The sequence below is a fragment of the Sarcophilus harrisii genome, chromosome 3 (assembly GCF_902635505.1).
Source record: "Sarcophilus harrisii chromosome 3, mSarHar1.11, whole genome shotgun sequence".
Lineage (NCBI taxonomy): Eukaryota > Metazoa > Chordata > Mammalia > Dasyuromorphia > Dasyuridae > Sarcophilus > Sarcophilus harrisii.
In genome coordinates, this window is record NC_045428.1 from 534483391 (window position 1) to 534498994 (window position 15604).

At 32.5% G+C, this 15604-nt stretch overlaps 1 pseudogene; it reads left to right on the forward strand.

Annotated features, from left to right (window-relative positions):
- Positions 1-9537: 9537 nt before the first annotated feature.
- On the forward strand, positions 9538-10526 carry LOC100918990 (annotated as a pseudogene).
- Positions 10527-15604: the final 5078 nt, after the last annotated feature.

The following is a 15604-nucleotide window of genomic DNA, read 5'->3' on the forward strand; positions in this document are numbered from 1 at the left end:
TGAAATTAGTATAAAGCAGGATTTGTACACACACACTCACACACACACACACACACACACACACACACACGTTGGAAGGAGAATTGTAGAAAGCCCCAATTCAGAAACTGAGACAGTAGAAAATGTCTACCACATTGAAGAAATATAATAGACTGAGGACAACTAACTAGAAAAAAAAAAAAAAAAGCAAAAAGAGAAAAATAACAGAAAAGAAGCTCAAACAAAGGCTCAGCAGGAAAGTGGCCAAAAGAATGCCTGGAAAAAGTGAAATAAGAGATCTAAAATGAAAAGTTAAATGAAATGAGACCTAGAGAAAAAAGAAGAAAAAGAGAATAAATGGTTTAAAGAAGGTTATAAAATTTACTTAAACTGGACTCTTTTTTTTCAGAGGTCTATCATTTTATTTTTGAACTGGACTTTTAAAATTAGAATTTTGCCATCTTGTTTGAGAGTCATGATACTACCAGCTGTGGACAGAGTCCCAGGTCTACTAGCCCCAAGAGCCAAGACCTCTCAGGCTTGTTTTCTTCTTTCTTTCTTTTTCATACACAGATGCCTTATTGTAAAAATTAAGATAAGTCTTTGAGCTTCAGTTAAAAATAAACTAGGTAGTGAAATGGGATAAAAATCTGAAATCAACAGAAGCTTATACTATATTCCATAATGGTAGTGACAATTTTCATAGATCCTAACAGAAAATAGAGAATAACTGAATATTTTTATTCAACTTTGATGACAGGGAAGCTGGAAAAATTCAGGAGAGCAAGACTAAAACTACAATTTTATTGAAATCTTTAGGAGACATAATCCCTTATAAAAGGCCAAATATTATTGAATCATTTCATTCAGAAAATCTATAGCATGAAATTTTTAAGTAGTATCCATGGACGTTAGCAGGATATCTAGACATAACTATACTTATGTTTCTGGAAATAGTAAATAAATCAGAATGGAAAGAAATCACAAGGTAACAAGCATTCATAGAATCCATTTTAAAAGTCCTGAGGAAAATAAATGAGATGAAAGAAAACATCACACAGAAAAAGTCACTGGTATTTTGGAAAACAAAAAGAACCCTTTTTCTAATAAACTGAATATAGACAATGAGTTATTTCAGTTTTACAAAACAATCCAGGAGCTTGAGAGTGAAAAGATAATTTGGAAAATAATTGTCAGGATTTTAAATTTCCTCAGGAACAATTTATTTTATATTATAAAGACCATTGCAATAACAATTTAAAGTCTGATGAAGAAAAGAAAGATACTTGGTTTAGTACTATACCTTCACCTCCTGATGTTTTAGTAATGAGCCAGTTGGTTGGAACACTGACTACTCAGTTAATGGACAAGTGGAACCTATATTTTATTAACAACCTAGTTCCTTTCTTTAGGTCTGAATAGCAACTAATAGAATACTTTTTAGTTTCTCATGGACTTTTTCTTTCTGTGTTCAATTATCATTAAAATGTTCAAAGATTTAATATTCTATCTCCACCACCAAATGTTTTCCTCTCAAGATGTTAAATTATGAGACATGTACAATGATATAATGTTAACAGTGGCAACACAAATTGGAATGTTCTAATATTTGGTCAGACTAACTAGATATTTTGATTTTAGTGGGAGAAACAGTAGCATACAGGCCTCTAGAACTGGCCACAATGAATAAGTTGGATTAGAAAGTAATAATTTATGTGAAACAAAGAAGAATCTTGGGAAGACCATCTCTGTTCCAGATGGAGAAAACAGACAGGCTTATAAACGAGCAATTCCAAAAGAGAAGCTAAGGAGGCTATTTATTCTTTTAAAGAGAACTACCTGACTAAGGGAAAGAACACTGGTTTTCTGCTTGGTCAGAATCACAATGACATTGTCTGCAATACTGATGATTATTTTGGCATCAAATTGGATACACATGTAATGTTAGACAACTTGAGTGATGCCTTTGACTGGAACTAGAGCAGAGCAAAGAAAGCTATTGGTCAGCGAAGATCTCCAATTATAGTAGATAACTATTAAAGAAAATGAAACCTATGTGGAAAAAGGATATCGAATGAAATTCAAGAACCTAAACATAGCAGAAATTTCGTCCTAAGGAATTAGAAAAGAGGAATAAACATGGGGTATCACATGAAAAGATTATTCAGATGTTGGATCATTACAAATATAAAATGCCTATCTCTATTGTAATGAATTGAGTAGAACCTCCAATACAAGGTCTGAGAGACTCCAAAGACAGTGCTAGGGAGGTTCTTTACACTCATGGAATTACTTTGGTATTGCAAAATAACTAATATTCAGTCTACTTTCAACTAAAATGAGCTTGTGGCTAACCCTAAAAATAAGCATTGAGATATTCTGAAAGTTTTTAAATAGATTCTAGTCTAATAAAAAAAATCACTATCACAGTAATTTTTTATAGAAAACTGTTTAAATATTAAAATGTAAATAAAAATTAGTATATGAAATTGTACATTATTTTAAAATAGTTTTATTGTACTAATTTTGGTTTTAATAAAGCATCTGAATAGTGAAAAAATAAAGATTTGAATCAGAGAAACAGAAAATTATGACTGTGAAACAAATAGTTTAACCAAGAAAGAATGAACAGCTAGAAGAAAACACGTTATAGATTTTTTTAATTGCCTAGATGAAGCTTATAGAAAATAATATAAGAATCAATGTGCTCTGAAATTTATAACCAAAAACATTTTTTAAGCTTTTAACTGTCTTTATGTTAAGATCAATTTGTAGAAATTTCTTTGCAGAGAACAGGATTTCTGCAAGTGACCTGAATCAGAGAAGAACTGCTCTGAGATCATGAAAAACTAAATTGCTGCATTAGATATATCCACAGAACCAAAGGAAAGAGACTTTTATTTTACCATTGTATTTTCCCTATGTGCTTATCTGTAACATCCACTTATTAAAGGATTGCCCCATTGAATTTGTCAAAATGTTACCAAAGGGGATTGCTCCTCTCTATTTTGTCAAAGAACCTGTACATCTTTCTGATTTTCCCCTTTCATTGTTTTCTCTTCATAAGTCCTATATTGAGGAGCCCTTGATGGGATGTTTGTCATATCAATTAGTGATTTGTTGAGAATGCTACACCTCCCAAAGAATGAAATGGGGAATTAGAGAAAGTATTATATAACCAATGATTTGGGGATATACAGATTTCTTCTTGGCCCTAATACCTTTTTCAAAAGTCCTGATTTTAAAAACAGCTTCTTGAAGGGCTAAATATCCTACCCAGTGAAGATATCAATTGTGTTTTTCTCAGAGTTGGCTGGAGCATTTTTTTTTTTTTTTTGGTCTTAATTGCCTAATGCTGAGGGGAGTCCAAGTATAGATATAATCTCTCTGTTCAAGAATGAAATAATGTCATTTTCAGCCCCTCTTTGTAATATCCAACCTTTATTAATTATTATCCAATCACACTTTTCCAATCACTGCCATTCTTTTGAACATTTTCTTTCAAAAGAACATATGACTTTGAGCTCAGCTAGTCCTGTTGTTCTGGTCTAAAAAGAAGACTAGGGCCAAATGATCAGCCTTTTATTAAAATGCTGACATGGATAATAAAGTGATTACATTGCCAATACACACACAAAAAATTGATGTAAGATCACTACAAAATCAGAATGCTATGACTTATTATAACCTACCAAAGTTATAAGCTACAAAACTGAGAACATAAAAGAAATTAAGGAATACTTCAAAAACATATATGCTTAAAATTAAAGAAGGTAAAATAGAGATCATAAGAAAGCTAACATCAAAATAAGAATTAGAATTGGCTGAAATTCAACAGTCCAAAGGGATAAAGGAAATTCCTGGTCCAAATTGATTTGTAGGAGAATTTTTCTGAATTTCATTCAGATAAGACCTTTAGTATGTCACAGATATGTAATGTTTCTTTTCACCTCTATTTAAGAGATAAAATTCATTGTCTCATCTTGTGGTCCCTTTTATATGTGCCTCTTGATATGATTTTCATTGTTTAATTTTTATGAAGAGTGATACTACTCATCTTCTTATATAATCACCTTTTAGGAATTAATGAAAATAAACCACTTGATTATATAGTTAGATGTGTTTTTCATCCATCAAACTTCTTACTTTTCTATGTGATTTTGCATTCTAACTTCTCTACTTGAATATTTTATTTAACTTTAGTAAAATTTTACTTGACATAACACAGTGACTAGTACATAGTAAGCAGTTCATATTTATTGATTGTTTGAGGTAATTCTTTGGGACTAAACTGAAAGGGGATGTAGGCTGTGGTGTTAAGTAAGTGGAACAATACAAATAAAGGAGAATTATTATGTGGAAGAACAGAGAATTATTCTTTAGACCTAGATTATAATATAGACTCAGGTCACTAAGAAAAGTCTACATGGTTAGGTGAAGTGAGTTGGCATAGTTGTATTAAGCAGAATAATGGAGAGAACATCAGAATTCAAATCCTGGCTTGTTCCAGTGTTTAATACCTTTTGAAAAATCATTTACCAGAACTAATAAAATTATATATACAATGACTAGAATAGTTAAATGGAAAGACAGCACAATAAAATTTTATTTAAAAAAACTATGAAGGTTGTTTAAGTGTGATTAGAGCAAAACAATTTTCTTGTGTATTTCTTCTGACAGTGTTTCACCTATACTGATCTTGGCCACATTAGCAAATAGATTGACATCCCTGGAGGTAATTTATTGGGCTTCTGGTCTCCATTTAAGGTTTTCTTGAGAGCTTGAATTTATCCCCCTCTAAGCATCAATTGTACCTATTTCCCCCTCAAAAATATTATTTTATCTATTCCCACATTACCAGACCCCATATGAAGCTTTGCTGACAACTTTTCATTTCCCCATAGATTTCTATTATTCTTGTAAGGATCTTTATGCATTTTGGCCTATTGGGCTACCATCATATTCCCCAAAGGAGTTTAAACTCCTATGCCAACCTGGACTTGTCCCTGAGGCAGTCAGTCCAGAATGACAGAAACAGCAAATTAAGTAGACACCAGGGAAAAGAGCTGTTGGATAAACCTTGGACTCAAAGAATTTACAGTTGCAGGAAAGCAGTCTGGGGCTATCATACCTATTAGTCTGTCTTTGATTTCCAGCCTTATTTCTTCTTCCACCTATAAGTTGTTCCATGGATGTGAGAAATAGAAGAAACAGCACAGGATCATCCTGTAGTCAGCAAAATGGCTTTCAGGGACAATTCCCATTACAAAGTATACTCTTCCCACTTGGGCTGTCCATATAGAGTTCTCTGCTTAGTGATTGGCTGCTCCCTTAAGTCTGCAAATGACACTTGGGTAAGTAAATAGATCTGAGACTGGATGAGGATGGAGCATGTTAGGAAGAGCCAGAATATTCAGAGATATGTCATTCCTATAAGCCAAATGAAGACACTGTATTTAAAATATGCTTTTTAAAACATAGAATAGTAAATGCTCATGTTTATTTGACATTAAAGGTCATAGTTCATGATGAGTAAAGAATCTGTCTCTGATTCAGGAAGATATAAATTGAAATTCTGCCTCTCAGGCATCCTCTGTCATCCTGGAACATTGACTTAATTTCTTTGTGCCACAGGCAAATCTCTAGTATTTTAAGGTATATCCAGGAAGGGCTTATCTGCATTGATAAAGGGAGTTAATTTAGATGTAACTCCATACACACATATATACATATTCTGTATGCATATTCATATATAAATACTCATATTCATATTGATATTCTATATATGTATACCATACATTTGTGTCATATGCATATATGTATATGTAAATACATACAGACATATATATATACACATATATATGTCTATATACACATATGTGTATATATATATATATATATATATACACGTCTTTACAATACAAATATATTTGACTCTTCAAGACTTAAAAGTGCTTTTTTGTTCTGCTCAGCCCAGAGTACAAGAAGAAAAGTGAATGGAAGCACAAAGCCAGGTGTCATGAAGAATTCTAGACAATATGAGCAGACAGAAAATAATTGAGGGAGGTACTAGGTAGGGTGGTAAGGATGTGTTCAAGCAAAAGCTAGATTAATTCTTCTTAGCATCTTGGTGAATTTTATGGAAGACAGCACCTCTATTAGATGTAGGAGTTCCTCAGTGTAGTTGTGATTGGGTTCTCAATGAATTGACCAATAATTGTTTATTGTTCATGATCTCTGAAACTAACCGGTGCTTAGCTGTGCTGCAAAGAGATGATGCTCCTCCAAGTATTCAAATATTTTTTGGGGAGGTGGATAAAACAATATATGAGGTGACAGAGAAAACAGAATGTGCCCAAAACCATAAACAAAATGGTTCACACTGAGGAACAGCCCATAAATGATATATAGGAACTATTTTTGTCCCTTTTGCTTAGATGAATTTGTGTGATTTGCTCAAAGATCATAGTGCAATGTTCTTTCCTTTCGTGGTATCTGCCAATAGCACTCAATCCAGCACTCTAGATAATGGAGGTTAAGTGTAAGTAATATAGCATGCCAAGATGATGGTCTGTTGAGCAATCATCTTTGACAAAACAACGTACAAAGAAGAAACAGAGTGTGTCAGGCAGTCTCATTTCTCACACTGAACAGATAATCATCCTAAAATGGAGAATTCAAAATAGGGAGATTTCTTTTGTTCAGTGGCAGAATGAATAGGATGCTTTCTATCCAATATTATAAGGATCCAATTCCTTGAGTACAGGTGAAAATCGATCCATTGAAAGAATAAAGTAAGTTGGATTAACAGGATAGCAAGCTCTGAGGTCTAAGGTATGATCTAAATGACAGTCCAGGAATTAGAATAAAAGATCTTAAATGATTACCAATTAAATGCTTTGTAAACTCTAAGATGTTTTTTTATAAATATCTCTTAATGATAATAATAATAACATAACCATCAAGCAAGCAAATATTCATTAAGCAACTATTATTTTCCAAGCATTATCCAAGTATTAGGGATACAAATATAAAGAAGGAAAAAAGATAAACCATTTTATCTCTCAAGAAACTTACAATTTAATGGAGGAGCTAAAAAGTACATATACAAATATAAGCATATATAATAGATATAAATATGGATACATTTAAAAAGTGTAATTTACAAAGTACTTAGGGAATGAAAGCATGAATATTTGGCAGGAGAAGTCAGAAAAATGTCTTTAATGTCATCAACACCTTGCGGATCATTAATTTAAAGAAAAATGGGACCTTGGATGTCATTAAATTCAATCTCATTTTATAAATGAGGACACCAAATCAGAAAATTTGAATGACCTGTTCTGTTACATGTGTGACATGACATATCAATGTTTTCTGTTAAAATCAGCACTCTTTCCTGTGATCACATATGTGAATTTTTCATAAAAATAAGCTTATCCTCTTCTCGTAATTGCATTTAAGTTTTAACTAATTTGGAATCAAATCTTTGAAAATTTCTCTGCCTTAGGAAATAATGAATAATTAGCATATTTATATTCTTTATAGAGACTCTTTTCCTCATTATAAGCTACATTTTCAGACTCTGTGATCTATTTTATGATGGTGGGGCTAATAAGGATAGAAAATGCACCTTGAGGGAGCCAATGAAGTATTCATCCTCTGCATAAGGATCAAAAGTTATTTCAAAAGTGCAGAAAACAACTATTTGACAAAAGATCCCCAGGTTACCATTACTGAGGCATACTTTTGGATGCGAAGACTTGAATTTCAAGGGATAATTTATGACATCCTATCATAATGAGGCCATAGTGGAATGGATCTCTATAGTTCCTTTTTCACTGTCTTTCCAGCTCAGCCTTCAAAATGGACAGCTATCAGGCTGTTCTTAGGGCTACTACAACCTCTTACCCCAATGCACCAAAATTCAGCCTTTCCTTGGGAGTACTATTTTCCAACCCTCCTCACCTACATAAGTGAATTTGCCCAAGACACTAGTTATAAGCTCTGATGGCTACGAATACTTTTTATTCATTAATTCTAAACAGTTGGGCATATTAGGTTCTTTTGTCTGCTTTTATGCTGCTATTTATTGTATTAAGCTACCATTTTCATCTTTCTATAAGAGTTTCCTTGACATCAATTACAGTTCCCTATGGTTTTCTAACACTCTCTCTGCAATGCATTCTCTGCCATAACATGATTTCATTGTGTATATGCATTAGTTCTCCATTCCTCTATATAGGTTAAAAACATTAAAGATTGTTGAAATATGATTGATCTTTCCTCTGGCCAAATATTTCCCCATGTTCTTAAAGTCCAGTCCAACTCAATGAACATTTGTTAAGCACCTATGTGAAAAGCAGAGCATAGTATAATGCTTAGGAGTTGGCCACAAAGCTAGCAAGACCTGGCTCAGTTCTCTTTGTGCCACATAGCTAACAGTTAGAGTCTGGGCAACTCACCTAATGTATTGGTGTTCCAGACATACCTCTGAGACTAGAAGCTGCAGAGAAAGTACCACCTGAATTGATGGGAGGAGTTTCTTATTTGGAACTTTTCTGTCTCAATAGAATCCAAGTCTATTTTAATCTTGTTTTTACATGGAATATTTGATAATAGGTGCTGGGATACAAAGAAAAATAGTTATTATTCTGAAGTAGCTTACAATTCACTGAGAGAGGAAGGGGAACAACATCACATGTAAACTATATGTTTTCATGAAGTCAGATGTGCACCTATATATGTATAAATGTATGCATAAACATATGGTACATATGTGTACATATGCATAGATATAAATATATGCAATTATTGGAAAAGAGAAAAAACTAATAAATGCATTAAGGAAAACAACAGCTTAATAAGAAAAGAAGACAATGATACAATGTCTTGGAAAAAAAACATTGGAAATAATTCATCCTGTCAATTCTTTGTGCATTACAACAATGTAAAAATTTAACTAAGAAATCAGAGATCCTGGTTTCAAATATTAGTTATAATCTTTATTTCCTTTGTGAGTAGAACATCCAATCTCAAAGAGCCTCAGTGTTATTATTTGTAAAATAAAAAATTGGACTACTACCTCTGAGAACCTTTCCATCCCTCTAGCTATGATCCCATAGCTATAGAGGAAGATACAGTCAATTTGCATTGTGTCATAATGTTCTATGTACCCAGAATGTTTCTTTCTACAATACTATGTTTCATTAAAATTAAAGTAGCAACTGAAACAATCATCCCCTGAAAAAGAGTATTTTGAAAAACTACACATAAGGAGGAATTTGTGAAATACATGTTTTTTGTTGCCTTTATTTCAAGGTTGATTAATCTTTACAGATTCATCTTCACTTTCATATTTAGGAAGAAAAGTCCTGAGGGTCTCTTACATCATGGGGCTCTGAAAAGTGTAATAACTAGTCATTATTTTCACAGGCTTCAAGGACATTGATTCTAACCCAATAGACTCTAATATTTTGTTCACCTATGTGTCAGTTTGTGTTTTTCTCCATCCTTATGTATAGTATTGAAATCGTACCAGATACATAGAACCTGAGCATGCTGTCCCTGAAGTCTCATCATGATAAAAAAAACACCACAGAACGCAGCTTCTCAGCTTTTTTCCTGGTGGGGATTTCTGGCCTAGAGGCCTTTCACTACTGGCTGAGTATTCCCGTGTTCCTCCTGTATATTATGACTCTACTGGGGAATGCCCTTATCATACTCACTGTCAAGCTGCAACCTACTTACTCTTCATCAGCCCATGTTTTACTTTCTCTGTATGCTGGGTCTCAATGATGTGGCTGTTGCTTCAGTCACAGCCCCTAAAATGCTCAGCATCTTTTGGCTGGATGGCCACCTTATTGCATTTGGTGAGTGCCTGGGACAGATGTACTTTATCCATACTTTCTGCATCATCTCATCTGCCTTATTGGTCTCCATGGCCTTTGACCTGATATGTGGCAATCTGCCACCCACTACACTATACCACTATTCTAACCAACCCTTTGGTCATTAGGATGGGATTGGCTGGGGCTGCCAGAGCCATTGTCATGGTCCTTCCTTGTCCACTTCTCATATTAAGACTACCCTTCTGCACCAAGTACATCATTAAACATGCCTATTGTGAGCACATGGCCATAGTTAAATTGGCATGTGCCAACACCCTCATCAACCGAGCATATGGCATTTGTGTTGCACTTTCTGTTATGATACTAGACCTAACACTTATAACCATATCCTACATCAAAATCCTCCAGGCGTCTTCAGGTTGTCCTCTAAGGATGCCCGCTCCAAAGCCCTGGGCACATGTGCTGCACATGTTTCTACAATTTTGGTCTCCTACATACCTAGCCCTTTTAGCTTCCTCAGTCATCGTATTGGCAAGAAAGTGCCCTATCTGTTCACATCATTTTGCTTGCATATATCTTCTGGTACCTCCTGCAGTAAATCCCTTAATCTATGGTGTGAAAACAAAACAGATCCGTGATCAAGTAATAGAACTCTTATGGCCAAACCAAATGACTGAGAAACATTCATGGATATAAGTAGGAATAGATGATAATAGAGATAGTGAAAGGATAAACATCCCATTTAGTAAATATTTATTAAAGCTCAACTAAGTTCAAGTTATAGTGTAAGGTGTAATCTCAGATTGATTTGAGATCTCTTTGCATTAGAAATTCTTTCTAGAAGTCCAGGATGGAACTCAACTCTATTAACCTATTCAATGTGACTCTTCTACATGTCCTCTCATATATTTGACCCATTGTTTAAGGGGTTTTGCTTATATATTTTCATACCACAAGCTTACTAGTGGAACCCTCTGAGACGTTGCATTGGTCATCCATCACCCTTCCATCTAAACAATTCAACTTCTTTTCTATCATGCAGCTAAATTATGATGATTTTTACTCCTGTTCTTCAGAAATCACTGAATCTAGATTGCAGCCTGTTCACACTCAATCATGTGACTTTCCATTGTACTCTGAATGATATACATTTTTTATTCTTTTTTTTATTTTTATTCTTCACAAATTATTGGATTCCATGTCTTCCTACTATATGGAAAAATGTTGGTATTAAAAAGATGGGTCTTTATTTTCATGAAAAGTTTGGAGTCATTGAAGGAATTTATCAATTGTCTAAAGGCAATCTAGCCTATGCTCCTCTTGTATCTCCAATATAGGCCCGATTCATTTTCTGTCTATAAGGTCCATTACAGATATAGTTTCTGATAGATACATTTCATGTTTTTATTCAAATGTTGTTCTATTGTGGGAAAAAGACATTCTTTATCCCTTGGTATTTATTCTGTGGATGAATAGGTCAAGTTTTTCAGTGAATATTCATCTCTTCTCAGACCCTCTGAAATGTTCTAGAGATTCATGGAATCAACATTGTACCATTCCTAAAAGGAGCATCTGGAAGATTGGATCATTTACAAAAAATCTTCCCCAACTTGTATCTGGACCCTTCCTATATTTCCAGTCTTCTTGCCAATAAATCCCCACAATGATTAAGTCCAGTGTATACCTCCTTGCTCTTCATTACATAAATCATTCAATCTTCTTCCTCTATGATTTTTAACTGATTATTGACAATGTTTCAAATTCCTTATTACTCTTTTCTACTTTCTTGCTTCCTTTAAATCCTCATTAAACTCCTACTGCCCACAAAAGCAATTCCTTATCCCACTTAATTTTAAAGTGTTCCTTCTATTGATTATCTTCAACATCCTATTTGTAATTAATAAATTCTAAGTTTCCTTCCCCATTTGGTTAGTAAGCTCCTTGAGATCATAGACTGCTTATTAAACCTTTTGTTTTATTTTGAATTCATTTATTTTCCCAGTGATTAACACAGTGTCTCCAACACAGTAGTGCTTCTTGACTTGACTTTATTTGACATGTCTCTTCCTTTTATGGTGTCACTGATATCTATGAGCAGAGTCATTGAAGAGAATGTTTTTATACCTTTCAATGAATGATTTTGATTTATAAATGGTATGTATAATATTGTAAAACAACTTGCATTTTTAATGTAGATACTACTAAATTTTTCATAACAAATAAACAATAATCACAGTGAGATCTTTATATTATCACCTACATCTATTCATTTAACTTGAAGAAGTGCTTAATATATTCTACTGCTGAATATTATTTACAAAAGTCTTTCAATCTATTATTTCACTTAATCCAAGGACTTTCTAAATTATATAGGTTAGAAAGGTTAGACTGATAATTATTGACAATTCTCTTACTCTACATTCCTATGTATAGGAATAGAAATAAAAGAATAATCTATTATTTAGATGTTCTCTTTCTGAGCACTCCATGTTTTCTCAGACTTATTTAAATAAAATGACTTCAATCATAGACAAATGATCAATTCATTACCTCCTGTATATCTAGATTCAATTGTGATTTCTCAATTCACATAACTTTGACTCTTAATCTAACACTAGACATAGAAATCTTGATAGCATTATACTTTTGAAGACTTTATGATGCACTTGCAGTATTTGAATTAGAGTCCAAATTTTTATCAAAATATCATAAAGTAATTTATGAAAGTCTCTAATCTTATCAAAAGAGAGATGCATCTAGTACATGATTTAAAGCAATTTTTTGTAGTTAATGCAAGGAATTCCTAAATACTATGTAAGTTGAAGAATTCTGATAGGAACATAAACTATGTATTCATGAAATGTATCTAATTTTTGTGCTGTTGAAAGTTGTATTTAGAAAGAGTATAATTCAAAAAGAAATCACATGATTTACCTATCCAGCAAGACTAGTCACATTGATTCAATCCACAAGTGTTTACATAGAAAATGCAAATGGATAGAAATTGCACTTATGATTTTTGCCATTGTCAAGTCCATTTGACTCATGGTCTCATATTCAAACTAGTGTCATCAGTCAGAGATGTTGCTCATAATTTGCAATATTTATGATATACTTCTTAGTAAGAATGACAAACAGCATGATTGAATTACAGAATTGTGCATGAGACAAATAGAGACAGAGATCATTATTCTCAAAAGTAATGAACTTTATGATCACAGTTCGTATTTATCAAATTAGATCAACCGAACATTTTCCTTGCAGCCATTTATATACTGTTAACTACTATCTCCAGAAATGCTTGATGTCTATATTAATTGAACTCTATTTATGAACATGTCAGTTCTTGTTGATTCACACATATTTATCAAAATTTCAGTAGTACATGATTCTGATATTTCTCAATAAGTTTTAATCAAAGAATACTTAGACAATGAATTTTCTGTGTTAATAAGATTTAACCAATTATCTCATCTAAGGAGAATTTGATTAGATAGATAAAATTTGAACATGCCAGTATCTATTGTTACATTTTATATTCCTAAATATTGCAGTGATTCAAAGTATTCATTTAAAAAAGAGAGTAGATAAGAATCTAGAGTATCTATAAATGACTCTGAAAGTCACATTTAAACAATCATGTGTAATATATGATAAATTAATAAGCATCACATATGCTTAAATATACATATATATATATATATATAATATTATTGAGGTAATAAATATAGATGTATTATACATATATACATATACATTTTAAAATCTTATTACTTCTGAAAAGATCAAGTGACAAACTATGAATCACACAGTTATGATATTCAGTACAATTTAAAATGACTAAACCAAATTATATTTATTAATATATCATATCAATTTAGGAGAAATCTTCGAAAACCATCAAGAGATAATACTAGATAAATCAAAGTAAGATATCATAGATAGATGATAGATAGCTAGAAGTGTATGTATATATATGTGTATGGGGAATGTAGTGCAATGTTATATGTGCATGCAATGTATATAGTTATAGTATAGTACAGTGTTAATGTATTATGATATATCTATATTATACATCATTATGTTTTTTGATCATGTGTTCTTCAGCATTTTTATCAATGATTTGAATGAAAACTTATTACATCCATATTAAACCATGTGGTTTAAATGGTTTAATGTGGTTTAAATCATGTGAAGGGAAGTTTGAAGGCATAGTAATTAGTCTTTGACAAAGTTAATATCCAAAGAGATCTTAAAAGACTAGCATGTGTGTGCATTTATATCAAAATAACATTTATTAGAGATAATTTTAAAATACTGCACTTGACTTCTAAGAATCAGGATGGGTGAAGCATGAAAAAGAAGCAGTCTTTATGTAAAAGATTGGTGGACAACAAGTTTCAAGCTTCATGAAATTTAAATGTGACATGACAACAACAACAACAAAAATTTCCATCTTAAGCTCTTTTAAGAGAAAGCAAGGCCTAGAATTGGAAAGGAAAGAGCTTCTTCATATTTATCCTAATCTTGAATATTTATTATTGAATATTTATCCATATCTTGAATAATATATTCTATTCCAAGAGCCATTAATATGTATAGCTATTGACAAATTATACACATTTAGATGGGGATGACTAAGACAATATTATTGACTAAAAAGATGACTAGCTCTGTTCTTTATTACATGCATGATCTTGAGGAAATGATAACTTCTCAGTTTCCTTTCCTATAAAGTAGTTGGTCTCTGAGAATGCTTTAAACTCTTTGTCTCTGTAACATTAAATACTATGTTGAAAGGATCTGTGCTTCTTTTATTAAAGTCACCAATTTATAAGCCTGTTTGGACACATATGTGAGAAGCAGAATTGTGGGACATTTAGGCAGGCACTTAGGTGCCTCCATTGCTTTAGTCTAGAATGTAGTCCTGTACCACAGATGTTGAAAATCTCCATAGAATTGTGTGTTTTAGAAACATTTTCCTCTTCTTCATGTGGATATTGTACAATCAAAAATACATTTATTACACACATATTTATCTTTGTCTACTTGAGCTGTGCTAGAGCCAGCTCAGACTAGCTGGAGGAAGAACAAATTATTAAATTCTCTATGTGAATATCTGAAAGTTTAAAATGTTACACATTAGAGCTTGATTTATTGCTTTTTAGACACTCAACAAACAATAAATAACTAAATCTATCATATTGGAAGATGCTCCTGAGCAGAAAAGAAATAAATAAATAATTTGGAGTTTAAATTAAAAGTATGTTTATGTCTTTCAAGAATATGAGTTACAATTAATATATATAAGTTACATGGCCTGGATTTCTGATTCTCAGATGTATAGAATCCACTGATGTTTGACGAATAGAAATTAAAATCTCTCTTTCTGACTCTGATTCTGGTCCTGTCCTATAAATATTTCATTTTCTTTTCCTCAAAGCTTACATCTGTGTGTAGTGCATTATAGATTAAATTTATGTCTGATATGGCCTCTCAGATGAAATTAAAGTCTTCCAATCGAATGTTCAATATGATGGAAAAATGAACCCATTTATAGATAATCTAGTTAGCAACTGAGGCTAGAATCTACTCTTTCACCTAGTCAAAAGGAAGTGGAAAGATGGAAAAGTCCAAAATGACTCATCTTCCTGAATTCAATTTGACCTCTACCACAGTCCTGATCAGATGTGTAACCCAGGAGCAAATGATTTAACATTGTATAGCGAAGTTCTTCATCTGCAAAATAATTGGAGAAGGCAAATCCCTGCAGA